This window comes from Bos indicus x Bos taurus, chromosome 10 (assembly GCF_003369695.1).
Source record: "Bos indicus x Bos taurus breed Angus x Brahman F1 hybrid chromosome 10, Bos_hybrid_MaternalHap_v2.0, whole genome shotgun sequence".
NCBI classification, from domain to species: domain Eukaryota; kingdom Metazoa; phylum Chordata; class Mammalia; order Artiodactyla; family Bovidae; genus Bos; species Bos indicus x Bos taurus.
In genome coordinates this window covers 96005663-96030460 of record NC_040085.1, presented here as the reverse complement: position 1 = coordinate 96030460, position 24798 = coordinate 96005663, and the positions used below count along the sequence as shown (strand labels likewise).

General features: G+C 38.1%; 1 protein-coding gene across 3 annotated transcripts in view; it reads right to left on the bottom strand.

Annotated features, from left to right (window-relative positions):
* The window catches only part of KCNN2 (potassium calcium-activated channel subfamily N member 2), a 515917-nt gene that overhangs the window by 385662 nt on the left and 105457 nt on the right, over positions 1–24798 (bottom strand). The window lies entirely within an intron of this gene.

The following is a 24798-nucleotide window of genomic DNA, read 5'->3' as shown; positions in this document are numbered from 1 at the left end:
TTTGGCCATTTACCACATGTATTTTGGGACAAAAATTATTTATTTTTCCCCTGGAAAATATATGTCCATGAATATACCTGCACATTATATCTCCTTTCAATATTCATTAATGGAACTGAGTAATTATTTCATTTACAGAACTACATATTTTTTAACTAGGATTTTCACAGCAAAAAGAATCCTCTTCCCTTTGGACACATTAACAAAATCAAAAGCTTTGTAGACCCTTTCAAAAGCTATGCACATTCCATCATACCCAATTATGGATCTTATTCACCTCTGATGCATACAACTGACTTTATATGTAAATATTCAGAGATTCATAAGCACATTATTTTCAAGAAAGGAAACAAAAATCTCTATGTCGAGCAAAATAATGTGGCAGAGACTCAAAATCTGTATAAGTACAATTACTGGCAGAAACCGATCTCCAGTCCTTAGGGAGATTAAACGTCATGATACATATAAGGGACAGGATATAACATTTTCTTTATGTGCCAGAAGAATATTAAAGTAACAATTTTCCATAATCCTAACCTAAAGAGAGAACAGTTGTTAAAATGGCATCATTAATCATCTTAGCTGTTTTAGAAAAATACTTCTAAAACCACAGCTTATAAACTACCTCTCTCCAAACATGCCCAAGCTGATACTACATGGTGAGAAAAAAATGCAAAGTCCCCAGCAATAAATAGTATTAGATGTCAAAAGAAAAACAATGTTAGAGGAAGCTGAGAATTTTAATTATTTCCTGAAGTGAAGAAACAGCAAAACTTATACAGCCCATTGAGAAGGCTTTGATTTCATATACTGAGGGCTCACATGATAACTTCCTACTTGCTGCCTTGCCCTGGACACAAAATCCAGTTCATTTGGTTGATGTTTGGCAGTTTTCAGGGCAACCAAAATTATCCCAAGAATGGAATATTGAAAATTAATCCAAGACTGGAGGAAGTAGGCCTTTTGGAACTAATCAGGAATTTGATTTCATGAAATGCTGTTTCATGGTGAAGGGAAATAGACGAATTCATCTACAAGAGCAGGCCAGACAGAGGCTTTCCACTGCATCTGAGCAAGCACAGCATTGTCCGTGCTCGCTCAGACACTGAGTTGTCTGATGGTAGCTGAAATCTTTGAAATATACAACACATGCAGTACAGAGTAAATTCCTCCAGCCTTGTGGCACAGATCTTCCACTTTAGTCAAAGGTCAGTTAAAAAATACGCAATACTACAAAACATATACTTTACGAAGTTAAAATGAGACTAAGGACAGGTCAGTTCCTATCACCTACTCTAAGTGATCCCACCTAGACTATTCTAAAGTCTACAGGCAGCCATTACACATCCATGGTGGGTCTTTTTGTGTCACTGCTTGGCTAGAAAGCAGACATCGTCGAGGCAATCCTTGGAAACATCTTCTGTGTTGTGTTCTAAGATAGGACTAAGCTCCCAGTAGAATCCCTATACCTGTGAAGCCCAGACAGTCACCAACAGGCTATACTGCTGCTGCTGCTAAGTCACTTCAGTCCTGTCCAACTCTGTGCGACCCATAGACGGCAGCCCACCAGGCTCCCCCGTCCCTGGGATTCTCCAGGCAAGAACACTGGAGTGGGCTGCCATTTCCTTTTCCAATGCATGAAAGTGAAGTCACTCAGTCGTGTCCGACCCTCAGCGATACCATGGACTGCAGCCCACCAGGCTCCTCGGTCCATGGGATTTTCCAGGCGAGAGTACTGGAGTGAGGTGCCATTGCCTTCTCCAACAGGCTATACTGCTGCTGCTGCTACTGCTAAGTCACTTCAGTCGTGTCCAACTCTGTGTCACCCCATGGACTGCAGCCCACCAGGCTCCTCCATCCGTGGGATTTTCCAGGCAAGAGTACTGGAGTGGGGTGTCACCGCCTTCTCTGATGGGCTATACTAGGGGCATAAAATTTTCCAGTTGCCCTTGGGTTTTCTACATTAATTTTCTCTTTAGCACTTCTATTTCAACTGTCCTTAATTTAAGCCCCATGATGAGATTAAGAAATCACATTGACACTGTAAGAAATATTTGACTAAAAAGGCAATTTTGGGGAAATGTACCCATTTAGAACTTGTTTGTGAAATCTACTGATCAAAATAAATGCTCCTTTCTTATAATACTCTGTCATGGAGACATTTCAGAAGACTTACCAACAAAGACCTTATTTCATAACTACATTCTTACTAAATTCACCACCTTATTGCCAGTAACATGACATTTTTTGATTTGGTACTTTTAGGCATGGTCACTGACAGAAAATGAGTAATTTAATAAAATATTTTATACAAAAAATATTCTACACATTATGAACATCCATCAATCATATGAGGTAAAGTGTAATGCAAAGAAAATAAATTAAAAATCTCTCTTTTGCGAAGGAGACAGTGTTTCTATCGGAATTCTTTGAAGTGCCTCTTTCAGATTTGTAGCATGTTGAATATCAATCCCTGAACATCAGTGTGCTACAATTTCAGAGAAAAGTCCGTGTAAAATTTGAACTTCATACAAAATACACTAGTATGTATACATAGGACCTGAATCTTCTGATTCTACCGATAGACGCTAGTTGTCTTGCACATGTTCAGCAAGAGAATGCATAACTTGTTAATTGCAGTGGGGATTACAATGTGAAAAACTGGCAATGACTTAAGTGATAATAAGAGAATATTTAAAGAGATGATATCATAAACTGGAAAAGTCATTGAAACAACCATGAAAACCAAATCTTCATGTACTAACAGAGAAAAATCTTAATATATGCTGAAGTGAACTAATTAAGTGGAGTGTTTTTTTACTCACACACACACCATGTATAACATACAATATAAACTGGAACTACATATCAGTCGTCTCTTGCCATTTTTCCCAGCTGAAGGTTTCTGTGATGAAGTATAACTTTCTCACTCACTATATTTCTCTTAATCTCCAGAAGACCAGAGTCAGTCTTTGTAGTGTTAAAAACTGAATATCCCAAAGACAGATAAAAAAAAGAGGTGAGGGAGCTCAAGGCTATTCTTTGCTCTATAAAAATGTATTCAATTTACTGATTTTGATGCATATTGGTTACTGGGAGAATTCAGAATTAAACTATGTCGGTGAGTGGTAAGAAGGTTGGAATAACTGAAGACAGTGGCTTAATAGATAAAATTATGTCTTAAAATTTTTTTTAAATGATAAGCTGCTTGGAAACAGAAATATCTTTTCTACCTCCTTTGTTAATTTATTAAGTATGATGCCTTGCCCTTAATGAGCATGTAATAAATATTTGCTGAATTAATGAATGGTGCTGGTACTTTAAAGTGTGAAGCATTATATGGGATGAAAAGGCAGAGTTTTGCAGAGTTGAATACCACTGGAGCAGTCATCATGGTCATCACCAAGTGCCTATCCACCAGTCTTTGTTATGACGTTTCCTTAGTCAGGCCTGGCATGGGATGGCATCATAAGATCAACAAACTTTCCTAATTCCCAAGACCCAGAACAGATTCCATGCATTTTATCTTCACTGCTTTGACACACGAAAGGTAACAATGCTAAGAACCCAATGAATTTAGCCAATTATACTGATGTTTTCTCCCCTCCCCAGTTTCAAGTTACATGATTCAAAGTCATAAAGACATGGTGAAACAGCCATAAAATGTTTTTTCATAGGTCAAAGACTGCAAAGTCCGTGAGCAGACCCCAAGGTACTGGATTCATAATTAGGTTTAGGCACCAGGGGGTGGGACACCAGTAAGGGACAGCAGGCACCAGTAAGAAGGGACAAAGAACATGAACATCCAGAGGCATGAGAGAAGAGAAAGGCTCTGGATTCTAGAGGTGCTGTTGTTCACTAGCTCAGTCATGTCCAACTCTGCAACCCCATGGACTGCAGCATGCCAGGCTTCCTTGTCCTTCACTATGTCTGGAGGTTTGCTCAAACTCATGTCCATTGAGTCTATGATGCCATCAAACCATCCCATTCTCTGTCCTCCCTTTACTTCCCACCATCAATCTTTCCCAGCATCAAGGTCTTTTCAAATGAGTCGGCTCTTTGCATCAGGTGGCCAAAGTACTGGAGCTTTAGCTTCAGCATCAGTCCTTCCAACGAAAATTCAGGACTGATTTCCTTTAGTATGGACTGGTTGGATCTCCTTACTGTCCAAGGGATTCTTAAGAGTCTTCTCCAACTCCACAGTTTGAAAGCATCAATTATTCCACACTCAACCTTCTTTATGGTCCAACTGACATCCATACATGACTACTGGAAAAACCATAGCTTTGAAGAGACGAACCTTTGTTGGCAAAGTGATGTTTCTGCTGTTTAATATGATGTCTAGGTTGTCTTAGCTTTTCTTCCAATAAGTAAGAGTCTTTTAATTTCACGGCTATAGATACCATCTACAGTGATTTTGTAGCCAAAGAAAATAAAGTCAGTCACTGCTTCGATTTTTCCCATTTATTTTGCATGAAGTGACAGGACTGGATGCCATGATCTTTATTATTTGAATGTTGAGTTTTAAGTCAACTTTTTCACTCCCTTCTTTCACCTTCATCAAAAGGCTCTTCAGTTCCTCTTCCTTCCTGCCATAAGGTTGGTGTCATTTGCATATCTGAGGTTATTGGTATTTCCCTTGGCAATCTTGATTCCAGCTTGAGATTCATCAACCTCGGCATTTCACATGATATACTCTGCATGTAAGTTAAATAAACAGGAAGACACCATACGGCCTCGATGTACTCCTTTTCCTATTTGGAACCAGTCTGTTGTTCCATGTCCAGTTCTAACTGTTATTCTTGACCTACATACAGATTACTCAGGAGGCAGGTCAGGTGGTCTGGTATTCCCATCTCTTTCAGAATTTTCCACAGTTTGTAGTGACCCACACAGTTAAAGGCTTTGGCATAGTCAATAAAACAGAAGTAGATGTTTTTCTGGAACTCTCTTGCTTTTTCAATGATCCAGTGGATGTTGGCAATTTGATCTCTAGTTCCTCTGCCTTTTCTAAAACCAGCTTAAACATCTGGAAGTTCAGTTCATGTACTGTAGAAGCCTGGCTTGGAGAATTTTGAGCATTACTTTACTAGCGTGTGAGATGAGTGCAATTGTGTGGTAGTTTGAGCATTCTTTGGCATTGTCTTTCTTTGGGGTTGGAATGAAAACTGACCTTTTCCAGTCCTATGGCCACTGCTGAGTTTTCCAAATTTACTGGCATATTGAGTGCAGCATTTTCACAGCATCATCATTTAAGATATGAAATAGCTCAACTGGAATCCATCATGTCCACTAGCTCTGTTTGTAGTGATGCTTCCTAAGGGCCAGTTTACTTTGCATTCCATGTTGTCTGGCTCTAGGTGACTGATCACACCATCGTGATTATCTGGGTCATGAAGATCTTTTTGTACAGTTCTTCTATGTATTCCTTACACCTCTTCTTCGTATCTTCTGCTTTCTGTTAGGTCCATACCATTTCTGTCCTTTATTATGCCTATCTTTGCATGAAAAGTTCCTCTGGTATCTCTAATTTTCTTAAAGAGACGTCTAGTCTTTCCCATCTTATTGTTTTCCTCTATTTCTTTGCATTGATCACTGAGGAAGGCTTTCTAATCTCTCCTTGCTATTCTTTAGAACTCTGCATTTAGATGGATATATCTTTCCTTTTCTCCTTTGCCTTTCACTTTTCTTTTCATAGCCATTCTTAAGGCCTCTTCAGACAACCATTTTGCCTTTTTGCGTTTTTCTTGGAGATGGTCTTGATCACTGCCTCCTGTACAATGTCATGAACCTCCATCCATAGTTCTTCAGGCACTATATCAGATATAATCCCTTGAATCTATTTGTCACTTCCACTGTATAATCATAAGGGATTTGATTTCAGTCATACCCGAATGGTCTAGTGGTTTTCCCTACTTTGTTCAATTTAAGTCTGAATTTGGCACTAATGAGGTCATGATCTGAGCCGCAGTCAGCTCCCAGTCTTGTTTTTGCTGACTGTATAGAGCTTCTCCATCTTTGGCAGCAAACAATATAATCAATCTGATTTCAGTATTGACCACCTGGTAATGTCCATGTGTAGAGTCTTCTCTTGTATTGTTGGAAGAGGATATTTGCTATGATCAGTGTGTACTCTTGGCAAAACTCTATTAGCCTTTGCCCTGCTTCATTCTGTACTCCAAGGCCAAGTTTGCCTGTTACTCCAGGTAGTGTGTCCAGACATGGACATAAAAATGTTCCCACTCTCATTTCATAAGGAGGTGTGTCACACAGGCATCTATAGGTAGGCTGAATTTGGGCTTTGGAAAAATTCTGTTCTTTCCAATACACAAACGAAGAAGGCTCACTGCTCTACCCCTAAAGAGCACAGCCAAAATTATGTGACCATGGCAAAATTTCTATATGGTTTTTAACATTATCCTACTACTGACTTAATAAATTTTCAATAAAGCCCATATAGATCTCATTTAATGCAAAGTAGTTTCTTTGGGAATCCTTCAAGATCGATTAGTTATAAAATATATTGCCAGGTAATTGAATGACTTGACCTGCTCTGTCAGAGTGTTGCATGGAAGTTAATTAAGTGATAAAGAATAACTGCCAAAAATATAATGCTTTGGGATTAGAATAGCTGATTTCAAGCCAAAGCTTTGACAATTATTAAATGATATAATCAATTTTCTATTTAGGTTGCTTCTGGTACCTGACAACATAACATACTCAGTGGGAAAGAAGAAGAATCACCTTTTTATTCAAAATACCAGGAACATGTGCCTATAACTAGTCTAGAAAATAATTCAAGTTAATAAGGTGAAGGCTAATATGAAAGGGGTTTAAACTGTATTGCTGTTTAACATGAATCAAAACTTACTTGAAAAGATGTCATCAGTCCTTATCATCTTTGACATATTAAGTAGTGGATTCTATTAGAACATCAGTAACCTGGGATCCATGCTAAGCTCTTATAACTTAGCCCAAGTGTCCCCAGAATAGAGGAAAGGAGAACACCTATGTCCCTGTTCAATATCTCTTTTGATCTCACTTCTCACCAGGAGAGGTAAACATGAAACTGATTGGTCAGATTCCAAGACCCTTACTGGGCCATATGGCAAGCAGGAGAGGTTGAAGTGCACTAGGAGATGAAGCGTGTGATAACAGCTCTTTGGTATTCTTCCTATCTTGTTCTCAAGCTACCGTTCAGTTCAGTCGCTCAGTCGTGTCCAACTCTTTGCAACCCCATAGACTGCAGCATGTCAGGCCTCCCTGTCCATCATCAACTCCTAGAGCTTGTTCAAACTCATGTCCATTGAGTCGGTGATGCCATCCAACCATCTCATTCTCAGTCGTCCCCTTCTCCTCCCGCCTTCAATCTTTCCCAGCATCAGGGTCTTTTCCAATGAGTCAGCTTTTCACATCAGGAGGCCAAAGTGTTGGAGCTTCAGCTTCAGCATCAGTCCTTCCAATGAATATTCAGGACTGATTTCCCTTAGAATTGAATGGTTGGATCTCCTTGCAGTCCAAGGGACTCTTAAGAGTCTTCTCCAATACCACAGTTCAAAAGCATCAATTCTTCAGCACTCGGCTTTCTTTATGGTCCAACCCTCAAATCCCTACTAGAAAAACCACAGCTTTGACTAGACAGAGCTTTGTCAGCAAAGTAATGTCTCTGCTTTTTAATATGCTGTCTAGGTTGGTCATAGTTTTTCTTCCAAGGAGCAAGCGTCTTGCCACAATCTAATCTTCTGAGTACGTTGACTCATTCCTCCCATTTGTCTCTGCTTTCATCCTGCAAGTCAGAACATCTTTTCCCATATGAGAGATTCAGCATTATTTTTCATATACCTTGTACTACTTTCTCACTTTGACTCATATTTTGTTTGAGAAAGGTCAAGATTCCCCATACAAAACCTCTGGATTTTCTGGTCAAGTGACCTGGGTTCCAATGAGAAAGTTCCCATTTGACACTGTCCCTTGTATGCATGTATGGATGGATATTATCCCCCTTGGGAGTTTTACTGTGACTGAGGAGACTGAGTAGGGGTGTAAGGCCAGAATTCTTGGGTCTACTGGCCATCTATTATATGCACTAGTATAACCTTACCCTAATCATTAACATTTGATATGATTTTACCAAGTGTGAGAAGAGGAACTGCTTTGTGTTATACACTCTGATCAAATGACGTAACATCACTGTGTCATCCGCTGAAGCTGAGAAAAGAGAGCTCTGACAATAAAACCTTCCTATCCACTGAATAAAACACAAAGAAAATATGAAGGAAAAACAAACATTTTGGGTTGCTCTCAATAAAGTTTATGGTAGCAAGCTGGTATAACCAATGCCAATTTTTCATGAAGAATATTGCCTGAGAAATAGGCTTTTGATTTGTCAAGGATGGTGCTGGCTAGGTGATGAGAAGAAACTATCAAATCAATTAGAAATTTATATTCTGAGAGACTAAAAAATTGTCTTTTAGACAAAACAGACCAGACCATTTTGAACTAGATGATTAAGGATGGAGGGCTTGTCCTCTTATAAGAATCTAAATAGTGAGAGATTTTATATTTTGGGGCTTCAAAGTCATTGCAGATGGGGACTGTGGCCATGAAATTAAAAGATGCTTGCTCCTTGGAAGAAAATCTATGACCAACCTATACAGTGTATTAAAAAGCAGAGACATTTCCCGACAAAGGTCCATCTAGGCAAAGCTATGGTTTTTCCAGTACTCATGCATGGAATGTGAGGGTTGGACTATCAAGAAAGCTGAGTGCCAAAGAATTCATGCTTTTGAACTGTGGTGTTGGAGAAGACTCTTGAGAGTCCCTTGGGCTGCAAGGAAATCCAACCAGTCAATCCTAAAGGAAATCAGTCCTGAATACTCATTGGAAGGACTGATACTGAAGCTGAAACTCCAATACTTTGGCCACCTGAAGTGAACAGCTGACTCATTGGAAAAGACCCTGATGCTGGGAAAGATTAAAGGCAGGAGGAGAAGGGGACAACAGAGGATGAGATGGTTGGATGGCATCACTGGCTCAATGGATGTGAGTTTGAGCAGGCTCTAAGAGTTGGTGATGAACAGGGAAGCCTGGTGTGCTGCAGTCCATGGGGTCACAAAGAGTCAGATACGACTGAGTGACTGAATTGAACTGAAAGTAAAACTTGATGGTGGCACATAGAAAGAGAAACAGACCATTCAAGCTGAAGAGAGGACTTGTAATAAGACTCATATATATGGTGTGACTACATGTGTACTTTACTGTACTATTCAGGTTAGATAATAAACACAGATTCCCAAATTGGAAACCCAAAAGTCCAAGAATATGTGAACATTAGCCAGGACATAGCTATATAATGGCATAATATTCAGTAATAAGAACTTATAAATAACTGATATTTGCAACAATATAAATGAAAGCCATTATGCTAAATGAAAGAACTCAGGCAAAAGAGAACCTGAAAACACAAATTTATTCATATAACAGTCCCATTTATGAAAGGTTCTGTAACATGATTCTGTAACATGCCAACCAATCCACAGTGACATAAAGAATGTCACTGGTTGCCTGGGAATTGGGGTGGAGTATGAGCTGGACTACAATGAGCATGATGAAACGCCTGGGATTAAATGTTCACTGTCTTAATTTTGGTGGTGGTTTCTCAGGTAAACACATAACTTAGAACTGGTCAACTTGTACAGTTTCAGTATGCACAGTTTATTACACTCCAATTATACCTCTATTTTTTTAAAGTGAGATGGGTCCAGCTCAAGAAAATGGGTTCAAAATATAACAAAATGAATAATAATCATTAGTTAATGGCAAGCGGGAAAGGGTTATATAGTGGTTTGGAAAAGCCATGGAAAGAGTGAATTGGTCAGAGAAATATTACCAGGCAGCACGTTAGGACTAACCCAAAGTTGGTGATGTCTGGTACATTGTAGAACCACCTGCTTTATTCTGTCTCCAGTGGTTTTTCAGCTGCTACGGTTAAACATCAAGAAAGTAAACACCAGAGTACATCATTTACTGTGCTTCACAGGTAAAACTTTTTTTTTTTTCTTTCTACAAATTGAAGGTTTGTGCCAACCCTGCATTGAACAAACACCTTGGCACTGTTTCTGAAACAGTGTATGCTTACTTATGTCTCTGTGTCACAGTTTGGTAATTTTCTCAATGTTTCATACTTTTTCATTATTATATTTGTTATGGTGGTTTGTGATAAATCACTACTACAATACCCTGAATGTTCTCAGATGATGGTTAGCACACTTAACAATGTTTTTAATTAAGGAATGTACACTGTTTCTTAGACTTAATGCTATTGCACACTTAGAGTGCAGTCTATTTTACAAGCCTTGAGAAACCAAAACATTCATGTCACTGGCCTTACTGTATTGTTTGCTTATTGAGGTGGCCTGGAGCCAAATGCACAATATCTTCAAGATGTGCCGATATTTGAGATCATGAGACATAAGGGTTTGCCAGGTGCAAAAACAAAGAGAAAAGGGAATTAAGGGTATCTGCAAGAGTGTTTGAATCATAGAATTATGTTGGATAAGAAAAAAGTTTTTTAAAAATTAAGCTGGATATTACAATTTTTTTTTAGTTGAGGGAACAGTTAAGATAACATACAGACTGTTTATTCTTATCAAGTAGAAAAATAATAAGAAAAAAATAAAAACCACACTGCCAAGAATCAGAGCAAGTACAGAACAGTGATTAAAAACACAAGCCTAAAGCCAGACAACCTGGGTTTCAGTTCAGTTCAGTTCAGTCACTCAGTCATGTCTGATTCTTTGTGACCCCATGGACTGCAGCACGCCAGGCTTCCTGTACATTGCCAACTTCCGGAGTTTACTCAAACTCAAGTCCATTGAGTCAGTGATGCCATCCAACCATCTCATCCTCTGTCATCCCCTTCTCCTCCAACCTTCAATCTTTCCCAGCATCAGGGTCTTTTCTAATGAGTCCGTTTTTCACATCAGGTGGCCAAAGTACTGGAGTTTCAGCATTAGTCCTTCCAATGAATGTTCAGGACTGATTTCCTTTAGGATTGACTGGTTGGGTTTCCTTGCACTCCAAGGGATTCTCGAGAGTCTTCTCCAACACCACAGTTCAAAAGCATCAAGTCTTCCGCACTCAGCTTTCTTTACAGTCCAACTCGCACATCCATACAGGATTACTGGAAAAACCATAGCCCTGACTAGATGGACCTTTGCTGACTGGTCATAACTTTTCTTCCAAGGAGCAAGCATCTTTTAATTTCATGTCTGCAATCACCATCTGCAGTGATTTTGGAGCCCCAAAAAATGAAGTCAGCCACTGTTTCCACTGTTTCCCCATCTATTTGCCATGAAGTGATGGGACCAGATGCCATGATCTTAGTTTTCTGAATGTTGAGCTTTAAGCCAACTTTTTCACTCTCCTCTTTCACTTTCATCAAGAGGCTCTTTAGTTCTTCTTCACTTTCCGCCATAAGGGTGGTGTCATCTGCATATCTGAAGTTATAGATATTTCTCTCAGTAATCCTGATTCCAGTTTGTGCTTCATCCAGCCCAGTGTTTCTCATGATGTACTCTGCATATAAGTTAAATAAGCAGGGTGACAATATACAGCCTTGATGTACTTCTGACTTTTACCACTAACTTGTTAATTCTAAGCATGGTAAACTTTCTATGTCTCAGTTTTCTCATCTGTATGATGGAATAATAGGCCATCCCTCATGGGATCATTAGGAACATTAAGCTGATTATTCTATATAAAGCACTTAACATAGTTTATAGCATACAGTGAGCAATAAAGTGCTATTATTAATATTAAAAAAGGCTGAAATAATTATTGGTATATAATGGTTTCATCAGATGTCTTACTTGCAGTTGTAAAACCAGCTGTATATGTCTGTGCTTAATAAAAGTCCCTGAGTCTACATTATTCTGTAGTTTATAGAATCTTTGTATCACTAAATTTAAATATGTATAACTCAAATATGTACCTACAATTTCAGGAACTTAATTCCAGTTACAGAATCTAGGTTTTAATGTAGACATTCTGACCTTTCTTGAAGATTTTTTGTGCTTGATTTCTCTTAGAAGCAATAATATTGTCTTTGAATAAATTGAATTCAAGAAATTTCCAAGGCTGCTGCTTCTTGATCTCATTCCATTCATATGCCATCTCAACAGACTACCCAAAATATGTTTAGTTTCCAATGGCCATGACTGTCCATATCAGCACCCACGTGAAAGGATGCAGTCAGTCTACTTTATCAATAACTTCTTGACGGGAATGACTGTAGCACACATTTTTAATGTTAAAATGGAAGATAAATCTAAACTGTTTGTGACTAAGGTGTGAATAAATTCTTAATGCAGTTAAAGGATACATTAGTTTTTAATGCCTCATCACACAAGGACTCCTTACACTAATTTTTGTTTCATCCTGGTCCTAATGACACTCATTAAATACAAATTTTCTGACGAGTGCTGATTCTTAGGCCACTAATTTGTCCTAAATATGTTGTATTTGCAAATTGGACTGATTATGCTTATCTCTCAGAAGAATAATGCCCAGGTATTTTTCTAAATATTTTCATAATCTTTCCTATAAGACATAATACAATTCACTGTAAATTAGCAATTCACTTATTCTAAGGGGAAAACTACCAAAGTATTATTTTCAAGAACAGTGTGAAATGTAGATAAAATAAGTAACTTTTAAATATTTATTTTCTGGGCTTCCCTGGTAGCTCAGATGGTAAAGAATCTGCCTGCAATGCAGGAGACCTGGGTTCGATCCATGGGTTGGGAAGATCCCCTGGAGGAGGACATGGCAACCTACTCCAGCTCCCCATGGACAGAGGAGGTTGGTGAGCTACAGTCCATGGGGTCCCAAAGAGTCGACATGACTGACTAAGCACGATATTTATTTTATTGAACTGAAAATTTGTTATCCAAATATTTTTCATGACCTTATTAATACTTTTTGCATCCAAAAGTATCATTTTAAAAAATAGGTGACATTTTTCCCATAGCAATTTGTATCCCAGTTAATATAGCAGAAACAAAATGGCAGTCAGAACTACAATTGAGATACATTCACTACTATTCCAAAGCATTTATTCTCATCCATTACCTCTAAGCTTTGATTTTTCTGGTTTTAATGCCTTTTTATATTCAAAAAGGAAATGCATACACTGAAAGATAGGGATTAGCTCCATATGAGTATAAACATTTTCTCTACCACTATCTTATCACTCTGAGAACAAGAACGGTTTAATTTCCTCACTTGCATCTATGAAGGTACAGCATTGACAGGTATGAACACAAACATTAGGACTGCCATTTCCTATTTTAATTGAGAAAGATGATAAAGAGAAAGTATGTTCCCTGTAGTCCCAGGCAGGAGTTTTATTTTTCTAGGCAGTCCCACCAATCCTAGTGTGAAACACCTGGATAAGGCATTGGAAAACATCTCTCCTCCTTATCTCAAACTCATCTGTGTCAGCTGCTGACACTGTGACTCTAGGACAACTTCACCAGCAGTTGAGAAATTTTAAAATACCATTAGGCATTTTATTTCAGTGCCCATATATCATCATATGCTTAACTTGACTGGGCTGGCCATTGAACTGACTTTTAGTTTTTGTCCCCAACATCTCTCTCTTTCACATGTTCTTCGTTTTATCTGAAACTACTATGGAGAGCAAGAACAGATAAGCAACTCTAAATCTACAGCTGATTTTCCTGACACTGCTCATTATACAGCTAGAGGAAGAGGAGCCAGCCTAGCAGATTGTAATTGGATTAAAGAAGGGGAGTGAATGATACCTGAGTTTTGTCCCTTACTTGTTGCCATTTCATCTTCCTTTAACTCAGTGTCCAAAATTTAAAAAAAAATGAGTGGTGGGATTAATTCTACGGTCCATTAAGCTTTGTGATTTCTATTACCAGAAAGAGTAAAAAATGTAATTTTTTTCTTAACTCAAATAGAACTTATATTTTATACTGTAAAATTTTTCACTGTTATTTGGTTTTAAAAAATAATGAGGATGACAGCAACTTTTTGCAACAGAATAATACATAGGAATCAATAAAAAACAGCCTTTTTTTAATTTCTCAATTTGTTGTTGTTCAGTCACTCAGTCGTGTCCAACTCTTTGAAACCCCATGGACTGCAGCATGCCAGGCTTCCCTGTCCATCACCAACTCCTGGAGCTTGTTCAGACTATGACTGGTTTGATCTCTTTGCAGTCCAAGGGACTCTCAAGAGTCTTCTCCAACACCAGAGTTAAAAAACATCAATTCTTCCTGGCTCAGTCTTCTTTATGGTCCAACTCTCCATCTATACATGACCACTGGAAAAACCATAGTTTTGACTATACGGACTTTTGTCAACAGTGTAATAGCCACTCATGAGTGTATACAAAAAGCTAAATTCTAATTCTAAAATCACATGTATACCTGTGGCGGATTCATTTTGATATTTGGCAAAACTAATACAATTATGTAAAGTTTAAAAATAAAATAAAATTTAAAAAAAATAAAAATTAAAAAAAATAATAATTCTAAAATGCTCATAACTAACATCAATTTAGGGAATTTGAGTTACCTGCATAATTCTGTGCTTCCTCGAGTCAATTTGCTTATTAGCAAATTAGAAAGTTACATTTTAATCAAGGTATAACATTTTTTTAATTTTTTAAACTGGATGATAATTGCTTTATAATGTTGTGTTGGCATCTGCCATACATCAGTATGAATCAGCTGTAGGTATACATCTGTCCCCTCCCTCCTGACCCCCTTTCCATCTTCCACCCCTCTAGGCTGTCACAGAGCATGAGACTGAGCTCCCTGTGTCACACAGCAAATTCCCACTTGGGTCAGTTTTACATGTGATTATGTGTGTGCTTCATGCTACTGTCTCAGCTCCTCCCGCCCTCTCCTTCCATCACTGTCCTCACGTCTGTTCTCTATGTCTGCATCTCCACTGCTGCCCTGCAGATATGCTCACCAGTAAGGCAGACATTTCTATCTAAAATTTAGATAGTAAAATGCTAAGTACATTTATATGTGTATGTACTTATCAATGGCTACTGAGAAACAAAACCAAAAATGTGCTACTTGCTTCAATTATCTCCAAGTTTGTGCAACCCCATGGACTGCAGCCTGCCAGGTTCCTCTGTCCATGGAATTCTCCAGGCAAGAATACTGGAATGTGTTGCCATTTCCTACTCCAGGGGATCTTGCCGACCCAGTGATCAAACCCATGTCTCTTATGTCTAACCTGCACTGGCAGGCAGGTTCTTTACCACTAGTGCCACCTGGGGAGCCCTAGTACATGTATATAGACGGTAACAAATACCTGAGTCTCAGAATCTTTTAGAGGTTAATCATTCCATTTCTAGACACTATTTTTATACTGAAGTATTTCTGAGGCAGATAGCTGAGAAAGCACATGTTGAATATAGGGTGTGGAAGCAATGCATCAAAGCCCCTCATTCAGTAAGATCCAGAGAGGGTGTAAGGCAGGCACACACATCACTTAACAAGCAGCTAGAGGTTGATGACGTCAGCACAGGCATTCCAGGTGCAGCCTCAACCAAAGGTTTATTGAGTGGCTATATCACCTGGAATAACAGATTTGGCCTTGGAGTACAGAATGAAGCAGGGCAAAAGCTAACAGAGTTTTGCCAAGAGAACACACTAGTCATAGCAAACACCCTCTTCCAACAACACAAGAGAAGACTCTACACATGGACATCACCAGATGGTCAACAATGAAATCAGATTGATTATATTCTTTGCAGCCAGAGAAGGAGAAGCTCTATACAGTCAGCCACAACAAGCCCGGGAGCTGACTGGGGCCAGACCATGAACTCCTTACTGCCAAATTCAGACTTAAATTGAAGAAAGTGGGGAAAACTACTAGACCATTCAGGTATGACCTAAATCAAATCCCTTGTGACTATACAGTGGAATTAAGAAATAGGTTTAAGGGACTACATCCGATAAAAAGAGTCCCTGATGAACTATGGACAGAGGTTCGTGACACGCTACAGGAGAAAGGGATCAAGACTATTCCCAAGAAAAAGAAAGGCAAAAAGCAAAACGTCTGTCTGAGGAGGCCTTACAAGTAGCTGTGAAAAGAAGAGAAGTGAAAAGCAAAAGAGAAAAGGAAAGATATACCCATTTGAATGCAGAGTTCCAAAGAATAGCAAGGAGAGATAAGAGCGCCTTCCTCAGCGATCAATGCAAAGAAAAAGAGGGAAAAAATAGAATGGGAAAGACTAGAGATCTCATCAAGAAAGTTAGAGATACCAAGGGAACATTTAATGCAAAGATGGGCTCGATAAAGGACAGAAATGATATGGACCTGACAGAAGCAGAAGATCTTAAGAAGAGGTGGCAAGAATACACAGAAGAACTGTACAAAAAGATCTTCACGATCCAGATAATGACAATGGTGTGATCACTCACCTAGAGCCAGACATCCTGGAATGTGAAGTCAAGTGGACCTTAGGAAGTATCACTATGAACAAAGCTAGTGGAGGTGATGGAATTCCAGTTGAGCTATTTCAAATCCTGAAAGATGATGCTGTGAAAGTGCTGTACTGAATATGTCAGCCAATTTGGAAAACTCAGCAGTGGCCACAGGACTGGAGAAAGTCAGTTTTCATTCCAACCCCAAAGAAAGGCAATCCCAAAGAATGCTCAAACTACCACACAATTGCACTCATCTCACAAGCTAGTAAAGTAATGCTCAAAATTCTTCAAGCAAGGCTTCAATAGTACATGACCCATGACCTTCCAGATGTTCAAGCTGGTTTTAGAAAAGGCAAAGGAACCAGAGGTCAAATTGCCAACATCCGCTGGGTCACTGAAAAAGCAAGGGAATTCCAGAAAAACATCTATTTCTGCTTTATTGACTATGCAAAAACCTTTGACTGTGTGCATCACAACAAACTGTGGAAAATTCTGAAAGAGATGGGAATACCAGACCACCTGACCTGCCTCTTGAGAAACCTGTATGCAGGTCAGGAAGCAACAGTTAGAACTGGACATGGAACAACAGACTGGTTCCCAATAGGAAATGGAGTACATCAAGGCTGTATATTGTCACCCTGCTTATTTAACTTGTATGCAGAGTACATCATGAGAAACACTGGGCTGGATGAAGCACAAGTTGGAATCAAGATTGCCAGGAGAAATATCAATAACTTCAGATATGTAGATGACACCACCCTTATTGCAGAAAGCGAAGAAGAACTAAAGAGTCTCTTTTTTTTTTTTCTCTCTAATTTTATTTTATTTTTAAACTTTACATAATTGTATTAGTTTTGCCAAATATCAAAATGAATCCGCCACAGGTATACATGTGTTCCCCATCCCGAACCCTCCTCCCTCCTCCCTCCCCATACCATCCCTCTGGGCCGTCCCAGTGCACCAGCCCCAAGCATCCAGCATCATGCATCGAACCTGGACTGGCAACTCGTTTCCTACATGATATTTTACATGTTTCATTGCCATTCTCCCAAATCTTCCCACCCTCTCCCTCTCCCACAGAGTCCATAAGACTGTTCTATACATCAGTGTCTCTTTTGCTGTCTCGTACACCAGGTTATTGTTACCATCTTTCTAAATTCCATATATATGCGTTAGTATACTGTATTTATGTTTTTCCTTCTGGCTTACTTCACTCTGTATAATAGGCTCCAGTTTCATCCACCTCATTAGAACTGATTCAAATGTATTCTTTTTAATGGCTGAGTAATACTCCATTGTGTATATGTACCACTGCTTTCTTATCCATTCATCTGCTGATGGACATCTAGCTTGCTTCCATGTCCTGGCTATTATAAACAGTGCTGCGATGAACATTGGGGTACACGTGTCTCTTTCAATTCTGGTTTTCTCAGTGTGTATGCCCAGCAGTGGGGTTGCTGGATCATAAGGCAGTTCTATTTCCAGTTTTTTAAGGAATCTCCACACTGTTCTCCATAGTGGCTGTACTAGTTTGCATTCCCACCAACAGTGTAAGAGGGTTCCCTTTTCTCCACACCCTCTCCAGCATTTATTATTTGTAGACTTTTGGATCACAGCCATTCTGACTGGTGTGAAATGGTACCTCATAGTGGTTTTGATTTGCATTTCTCTGATAATGAGTGATGTTGAGCATCTTTTCATGTGTTTGTTAGCCATCTGTATGTCTTCTTTGGAGAAATGTCTATTTAGTTCTTTGGCCCATTTTTTGATTGGGTCGTTTATTTTTCTGGAGTTGAGCTGTAGGAGTTGCTTGTAAATTTTTGAGATTAGTTGTTTGTCAGTTGCTTCATTTGCTATTATTTTCTCCCATTCTGAAGGCTGTCTTTTCACCTTGCTAATAGTTTCCTTTGATGTGCAGAAGCTTTTAAGGTTAATTAGGTCCCATTTGTTTATTTTTGCTTTTATTTCCAATATTCTGGGAGGTGGGTCATAGAGGATCCTGCTGTGATGTATGTCGGAGAGTGTTTTGCCTATGTTCGCCTCTAGGAGTTTTATAGTTTCTGGTCTTACGTTTAGATCTTTAATCCATTTTGAGTTTATTTTTGTGTATGGTGTTAGAAAGTGGTCCAGTTTCATTCTTTTACAAGTGGTTGACCAGATTTCCCAGCACCACTTGTTAAAGAGATTGTCTTTAATCCATTGTATATTCTTGCCTCCTTTGTCGAAGATAAGGTGTCCATATGTGCGTGGATTTATCTCTGGGCTTTCTATTTTATTCCATTGATCAATATTTCTGTCTTTGTGCCAGTACCATACTGTCTTGATAACTGTAGCTTTGTAGTAGAGCCTGAAGTCAGGTAGGTTGATTCCTCCAGTTCCATTCTTCTTTCTCAAGATCGCTTTGGCTATTCGAGGTTTTTTGTATTTCCATACAAATTGTGAAATTATTTGTTCTAGCTCTGTGAAGAATACTGTTGGTAGCTTGATAGGGATTGTGTTGAATCTATAAATTGCTTTGGGTAGTATACTCATTTTCACTATATTGATTCTTCCAATCCATGAACATGGTATATTTCTCCATCTATTAGTGTCCTCTTTGATTTCCTTCACCAGTGTTTTATAGTTTTCTATATATAGGTCTTTAGTTTCTTTAGGTAGATATATTCCTAAGTATTTTATTCTTTCCGTTGCAATGGTGAATGGAATTGTTTCCTTAATTTCTCTTTCTGTTTTCTCATTATTAGTGTATAGGAATGCAAGGGATTTCTGTGTGTTGATTTTATATCCTGCAACTTTACTGTAGTCATTGATTATTTCTAGTAATTTTCTGGTGCACTCTTTAGGGTTTTCTATGTAGAGGATCATGTCATCTGCAAATAGTGAGAGTTTTACTTCTTTTCCAATTTGGATTCCTTTTATTTCTTTTTCTGCTCTGATTGCTGTGGCCAAAACTTCCAAAACTGTGTTGAATAGTAATGGTGAAAGTGGGCACCCTTGTCTTGTTCCTGACTTTAGAGGAAATGCTTTCAATTTTTCACCATTGAGGATAATGTTTGCTGTGGGTTTGTCATATATAGCTTTTATTATGTTGAGGTATGTTCCTTCTATTCCTGCTTTCTGGAGAGTTTTTATCATAAATGGATGTTGAATTTTGTCAAAGGCTTTCTCTGCATCTATTGAGATAATCATATGGTTTTTATTTTTCAATTTGTTAATGTGGTGTATTACATTGATTGATTTGCGGATATTGAAGAATCCTTGCATCCCTGGGATAAAGCCCACTTGATCATGGTGTATGATCTTTTTAATGTGTTGTTGGATTCTGATTGCTAGAATTTTGTTAAGGATTTTTGCATCTATGTTCATCAGTGATATTGGCCTGTAGCTTTCTTTTTTTGTGGGATCTTTGTCAGGTTTTGGTATTAGGGTGATGGTGGCCTCATAGAATGAGTTTGGAAGTTTACCTTCCTCTGCAATTTTCTGGAAGAGTTTGAGCAAGATAGGTGTTAGCTCTTCTCTAAATTTTTGGTAGAATTCAGCTGTGAAGCCGTCTGGACCGGGGCTTTTGTTTGCTGGAAGATTTTTGATTACAGTTTCAATTTCCGTGCTTGTGATGGGTCTGTTAAGGTTTTCTATTTCTTCCTGGTCCAGTTTTGGAAAGTTGTACTTTTCTAAGAATTTGTCCATTTCTTCCACGTTGTCCATTTTATTGGCATATAATTGTTGATAGTAGTCTCTTATGATCCTTTGTATTTCTGTGTTGTCTGTTGTGATCTCTCCATTTTCGTTTCTAATTTTGTTGATTTGATTTTTCTCCCTTTGTTTCTTGATGAGTCTGGCTAATGGTTTGTCAATTTTATTTATCCTTTCAAAGAACCAGCTTTTGGTTTTGTTGATTTTTGCTATGGTCTCTTTTGTTTCTTTTGCATTTATTTCTGCTCTAATTTTTAAGATTTCTTTCCTTCTACTAACCCTGGGGTTCTTCATTTCTTCCTTTTCTAGTTGCTTTAGGTGTAGAGTTAGGTTATTTATTTGACTTTTTTCTTGTTTCTTGAGGTGTGCCTGTATTGCTATGAACTTTCCCCTTAGGACTGCTTTTACCGTGTCCCACAGGTTTTGGGTTGTTGTGTTTTCATTTTCATTCGTTTCTATGCAAATTTTGATTTCTTTTTGATTTCTTCTGTGATTTGTTGGTTATTCAGCAGCGTGTTGTTCAGCCTCCATATGTTGGAATTTTTAATAGTTTTTCTCCTGTAATTGAGATCTAATCTTACTGCATTGTGGTCAGAAAAGATGCTTGGAATGATTTCTAGTTTTTTGAATTTACCAAGGCTAGCTTTATGGCCCAGGATGTGATCTATCCTGGAGAAGGTTCCATGTGCGCTTGAGAAAAAGGTGAAATTCATTGTTTTGGGATGAAATGACCTATAGATATCAATTAGGTCTAACTGGTCTATTGTATCGTTTAAAGTTTGTGTTTCCTTGTTAATTTTCTGTTTAGTTGATCTATCCATAGGTGTAAGTGGGGTATTAAAGTCTCCCACTATTATTGTGTTATTGTTAATTTCTCCTTTCATACTTGTTAGCATTTGTCCTACGTACTGTGGTGCTCCCGTGTTGGGTACATATATATTTATAATTGTTATATCTTCTTCTTGGATTGATCCTTTGATCATTATGTAGTGACCTTCTTTGTCTCTTTTCACAGCCTTTGTTTTAAAGTCTATTTTATCTGATATGAGTATTGCTACTCCTGCTTTCTTTTGGTCCCTATTTGCATGGAAAATCTTTTTCCAGCCCTTCACTTTCAGTCTGTATGTGTCCCCTGTTTTGAGGTGGGTCTCTTGTAGACAACATATGTAGGGGTATTGTTTTTGTATCCATTCAGCCAGTCTTTGTCTTTTGGTTGGGGCATTCAACCCATTTACATTTAAGGTAATTACTGATAAGTATGTTCCCGTTGCCATTTACTTTATTGTTTTGAGTTCGAGTTTATACACCATTTTTGTGTTTCCTGTCTAGAGAATATCCTTTAGTATTTGTTGGAGAGCTGGTTTGGTGGTGCAGAATTCTCTCAGCTTTTGCTTGTCTGAAAAGCTTTTGATTTCTCCTTCATACTTGAATGAGATCCTTGCTGGGTACAATAATCTGGGCTGTAGGTTATTTTCTTTCATCATTTTAAGTATGTCTCGCCATTCCCTCCTGGCTTGAAGAGTTTCTATTGAAAGATCAGCTGTTATCCTTATGGGAACTCCCTTGTGTGTTATTTGTTGTTTTTCCCTTGCTGCTTTTAATATTTGTTCTTTGTGTTTGATCTTTGTTAATTTGATTAATATGTGTCTTGGGGTGTTTCTCCTTGGGTTTATCCTGTTTGGTACTCTCTGGGTTTCTTGGACTTGGGTGATTATTTCCTTCCCCATTTTAGGGAAGTTTTCCACTATTATCTCCTCAAGTATTTTCTCATGGTCTTTCTTTTTGTCTTCTTCTTCTGGAACCCCTATGATTCGAATGTTGTAGCGTTTAATATTGTCCTGGAGGTCTCTGAGATTGTCCTCATTTCTTTTAATTCGTTTTTCTTTTATCCTCTCTGATTCATTTATTTCTACCATTCTATCTTCTAATTCACTAATCCTGTCTTCTGCCTCTGTTATTCTACTATTTGTTGCCTCCAGAGTGTTTTTAATTTCACTTATTGCATTATTCATTATATATTGACTTAAAGAGTCTCTTAAACAAAGTGAAAGAGGAGAGTGGGAAAAGATGGCTTACAGCTCAACATTCAGAAAACGAAGATCATGGCATCTGGTCCCATCACATCATAGGAAATTGATGGGGAAACAGTGGAAACATTGACTGACTTTATTTTTTGGGCTGCAATATCACTGCAAATGGGGACTGCAGCAATGAAATTAAAAGACGCTTGCTCCTTGGAAGGAAAGTTATGACCAACCTAGACAGCATATTCAAAGAGACATTACTTTGCCAACAAAGGTCCGTCTAGTCAAGACTATGGTTTTTCCAGTGGTCATATATGTATATGACAGTTGGACTGTGAAGAAAGCTGAGCACTGAAGAATTGATGCTTTTGAACTTTGGTGTTGGAGAAGACTCTTGAGAGTCCCTTGGACTGCAAGGAGATCCAAAAAGTCCGTCCTAAAAGAGATCAGTTCTGAGTGTTCGTTGGAAAGACTGATGCTGAAGCTGAAACTCCAATACTTTGGCCACCTAATGCAAAGAGCTGAGTCATTGGAAAAGACCCTGATGCTGGGAAAGATTGGAGGCGGGAGAGGAAGGGTTCGACAGTGGATGAGATGGTTGGATGGCATCACCGACTCAATGGACATGGGTTTGGGTGGACTCCGGTCATTGATGATGGACAGGGAGGCCTAATGTTCTGTGGTCTGTGGAGTCACAAAGAGTCAGACATGACTGAGCAACTGAACTGAACTGATAGTTGAAAACAAATCTCATCGTATATGCCAACAAACCTACAAATTTTAGTCTCAGAATCTCTTTGCAATTTAAACAAATTTTGAAGGTCTCAAGAAAGTCTTTTTCAGATGGGTTATATCTACCACTAATACTGTGTAGGAAATTAAAACAGAGAAATCATTTAAATATATATTAATTTTAAAATAACAATAGGAAAACTATTTTATGATACGACGACATTTATATGTAAAATAATTGCTTCATAAAACAAAAATTATTTAGCAACGAGAGTAGAATTGTTTTATATGTTTTGCAAATCTCAGTGTCTGGCTTAATAGAAAACAAGTATTTTTCTTCATGTTTACCTATTTATTCTGTTGAAATAGTGTTGCTTTGATTGTAGCTTGTGAAAGAAAATCTGGTCTCATCTAGATGTATAGTTGGAAGACAGGAGTGTTTTCATTTAATTTTGGATATTCTACATGAACAGCTAAATGAACTGATCTAAAATGAAGTAAATGACATATTACTAGATTTAAAAAGCAACTAGTTGATCAATATGTAGAATGACTTCTGATTTAAAAAGTAAATGTACAAATATATCTATGTGTAATGTGTAGATATGACTGTATAAGCATAAGGAAGTTCATGAAACATAAATACTGTGGTATTTAAACTCTATAATATTTATTATACATTAATTTAGGGTATATATTAAAAGGATTTATTATGTTATTGCTATAATACCTATTTAATCTCTACCAATAAGCTCTCGAGGTGTGTGGTCCCCCCAGAATGACAAATGAATTGTGGGTAGGTTTTACTTTCCTTAGAAGGAAATGGCAATTTCCTGGTTTTACTTTCCTGGAGAAGGAAATGGCAATCCACTCCAGGACTATTGCCTGGAAAATCCTATGGACAGAGGAGCCTGGTAGGCTACAGCCCATGGGGTCACAAAGAGTTGGACATGACTGAGCAACTTCAATTTCACTTTACTTTCCTGTGGGGTTTGCATGCTTGTGATTTTCATTGTTTTGCAAATTTTATGAGAGGGATTTGGAGAGGAAGCCAGGCAAGTCTCAGACTTCTTTGCAACAAGTAGTGCCAGAAGATGCTGGAAAATTTATAGAGTCCTCAGTGAAAATAGTTTTACCCAAAATTTCCTATCTACCAAATCATTTATTAATATGTGAAAACAACACAAAATTCTCAGATAAGCAAAGGATGCAGAAGAAACACCATATACATGTCCTCCAAAAAATTACTTTAAGATGTACTGCAGCCAGATAAAAGAGAAAATTCCAAGTTATGAAGTGGTGAATAAGGAGACTGCTATGTAAAAGGACCAGTTATTAAATATGCTGTGTCTACCATAGGATATTATAGGTTTCAACAGCAGCCCAATTACTTGAACTAAGCACACAGAATAGATTTGGGAGCAAGCAGAACTTATATAGAACCTACAGTATTTATTTCCTTTGCTTTGAGAACTCTCCCTCATGGTAGTAAAACTGTGACAAAGTGTGTCCAGAAATCAAATAAAAACCTTTCCAATAAATCAAAGTTCAGAAAGGAAAATGTAGAAATAAAACTGAAAACTGATAGCTTCTGACCTGTGTTTCTCTTCCTGCTTTAGCCTCATTTGCCTAATTCCTCTACTCTCTTCACTGTATTTCTTAAGTCTCTTATTTCAGGTTGAGAGAACCACTGCTCTACATGGATGCAGAATGGAGGAATAGATCAAGATAATAATAGCATTATTGGCTATTCATCTAAAAATATATGTCCCAACTTCTAACTCCAAGGGGAAACAAAAATTTGGACTCCACATTTGGCTACTAAACCTATGACCTCCACCCAATTAGAAGAGAGGCATATATAACCT